The sequence below is a fragment of the Apodemus sylvaticus genome, unplaced genomic scaffold (genome assembly GCF_947179515.1).
Source record: "Apodemus sylvaticus unplaced genomic scaffold, mApoSyl1.1 scaffold_55, whole genome shotgun sequence".
NCBI lineage: Eukaryota > Metazoa > Chordata > Mammalia > Rodentia > Muridae > Apodemus > Apodemus sylvaticus.
Window position 1 is genome coordinate 922,524 of NW_026263312.1, and position 3,283 is coordinate 925,806.

Here is a 3,283-nt window from a genome sequence, read left to right on the forward strand (position 1 = left end):
GTTTTCTGAAAAATTTTGACGAAAGAAAATTCTCCTGTGTGTTCTCTTTTGAGGCTACATATTTAGACGTACATGCCACACCAAATCTTTTCGAATTACAACGTGTTGTTTAGGAGATACAAGCTAATTTTGTACAATGCGTTAATTCTTCTTGTAAAGTGTTTCCGATATGTACGTATTTGTCTTTACTCTGCAACACTGTATTTCCTTAAAACGTGGTTTTCTTACATATTCTTTCGAGAGAAAACTATCCAGTGCGTTCCCTTTTGAGGCTACACACTTAGACATACAGGTAACACCAAAGCTTTTCGAGTTACAATGTGTTGTTTATGAAAAACAAGATAATTTCGCACGATGCGGGATTTCCTTAAAACGTGGTTTTCTGACAAATTTTGTCGAAAGAAAATTCTCCTGTGGGTTCTCTTTTGAGGCTTCACGTTTAGACGTGCACACCACACCAAATCCTTTCGAGTTACCACGTGTTGTTTAGGAGATACAAGCTAATTTTATACGATGCGTTATTTCTTCTCCTAAAGTGTTTCCAATACGTACATATTTGTCTTTACTCTGCAACACTGTATTTCCTTATAACGTGGTATTCTTACATATTCTGTCGCGAGAAAACTATCCTGTGCGTTCCCTTTTGAGGCTACACACTTAGACATACAGGCAACACCAAAACTTTTCGAGTTACAACGTGTTGTTTAAGAAAAACAAGATAATTTCGCACGATGCGGGATTTCCGTAAAAAGTGGTGTTCTGACAAATTTTGACGAAAGAAAATTCTCCTGTTGGTTCTCTTTTGAGGCTACACGTTTAGACGTGCACGCCACACCAAATCTTTTCGAGTTACCACGTGTTGTTTAGGAGATACAAGCTAATTTTTTACGAAGCGTTATTTCTTCTCGTAAAGTGTTTCCAAAAAGTATGTATTTGTCTTTACTCTGCAACACTGTATTTCCTTATAACGTTGTATTCTTACATGTTCTTTCGAGAGAAAAATCTCCTGTGCGTTCTCTTAAGTGGCTACACGCATAGACATACATGCAATACCAAAGCTTTGCGAGTTACAACGTGTTGTTTAGGAAAAACAAGATAATTTTCACGATGCGGGATATCCTTAAAACGTGGTTTTCTGACAAATTTTAACGAAAGAAAGTTCTCCTGTGCGTTGTCTTTTGAGGCTACAGGTTTAGACGTACACGCCACACCAAATCTTTCGAGTTATAACGTGTTGTTTAGGAGATACAAGCAAATTTTTTTACGATGCGTTATTTCTTCTCCTAAAGTGTTTCCAATATGTACTTATTTGTCTTTACTCTGCAACACTGTATTTCCTTATAACGTGGTATTCTTACATATTCTTTCGAGAGAAAACTCTCCTGTGCATTCTCTTTTGAGGCTACACGCTTAGACAAACATTCAACACCAAAGCTTTTCGAGTTACACCGTGTTGTTTAGGAAAAACAAGATAATTTTGCACGATGCGAGATTTCCTTAAAACGTGTTTTCTGACAAATTTTGATGAAAGAAAATTCTCCTGTGAGTTCCCTTTTGAGGCTACACGTTTAGACGTACACGTCACACCAAATCTTTTCGAGTTACAACGTGTTGTTTAGGAGATACAAGCTAATTTTTTACGATGCGTTATTTCTTCTCGTAAAATGTGTCCAATACGTACTTATTTGTCTTTACTCTGCAACACTGTATTTCCTTATAACGTGGTATTCTTACATATTCTTTCAAGAGAAAACTCTCCTGTGCGTTCTCTTTTGAGGCTACACGCTTAGACATACACGCAGCACCAAAGCTTTCCGAGTTACAACGTGTTGTTTAGGAAAAACAAGATAATTTCCACGATGCGGGATTTCCATAAAACGTGGTTTTCTGACAAATTTTGACGAAAGAAAATTATCCTGTGAGTTCTCTTTTGAGGCTACACGTTTAGACGTAAACGCCACACCAAATCTTTTCGAGTTACATCGTGTTGTTTAGGAGATACAAGCTAATTTTGTATGATGCGTTATTACTTCTCGTAAAGTGTTTCCAATACCTACGTATTTGTCTTTACTCTGCAACACTGTATTTCCTTATAACGTGGTATTCTTATATATTCTTTCGAGAGAAATCTCTCCTGTGCATTCTCTTTTGAGGCCACACGTTTAGACATACACGCAACACCAAATCTTTTCGAGTTACGAAGTGTTGTGCAGGAAAAACAAGATAATTTCGCACAATGCGGGATTTCCTTAATAAGTGGATTCTGACAAATTTTGACGAAAGAAAATTCTCCTGTGTGTTCTCTTTTGAGGCTACATATTTAGACGTACACGCCACACCAAATCTTTTCGAATTACAACGTATTGTTTAGGAGATACAAGCTAATTTTGTACAATGCGTTAATTCTTCTCATAAAGTGTTTCCAATACGTACATATTTGTCTTTACTCTGCAACACTGTATTTCTTAAAACATGGTTTTCTTACATATTCTTTCAAGAGAAAACTATCCTGTGCATTCCCTTTTGAGGCTACACACTTAGACAGACAGGCAACAACAAAGCTTTTCGAGTTACAACGTGTTGTTTATGAAAAACAAGATAATTTCGCACGATGCGGGATTTCCTTAAAACGTGGTTTTCTGACAAATTTTGACGAAAGAAAATTCTCCTGTGGGTTCCCTTTTGAGGCTTCACGTTTAGACGTGCACGCCACACCAAATCGTTTCGAGTTACCACGTGTTGTTTAGGAGATACAAGCTAATTTTGTACGCTGCGTTATTTCTTCTCATAAAGTGTTTCCAATACGTATGTAGTTGTCTTTACTCTGCAACACTGTATTTCCTTATAACGTGGTATTCTTACATATTCTGTCGAGAGAAAACTATCCTGTGCGTTCCCTTTTGAGGCTACACACTTAGACATACAGGCAACACCAAAACTTTTCGAGTTACAACGTGTTGTTTAAGAAAAACAAGATAATTTCGCACGATGCGGGATTTCCGTAAAAAGTGGTGTTCTGACAAATTTTGACGAAAGAAAATTCTCCTGTTGGTTCTCTTTTGAGGCTACACGTTTAGACGTGCACGCCACACCAAATCTTTTCGAGTTACCACGTGTTGTTTAGGAGATACAAGCTAATTTTTTACGAAGCGTTATTTCTTCTCGTAAAGTGTTTCCAAAAAGTATGTATTTGTCTTTACTCTGCAACACTGTATTTCCTTATAACGTTGTATTCTTACATGTTCTTTCGAGAGAAAAATCTCCTGTGCGTTCTCTTAAGTGG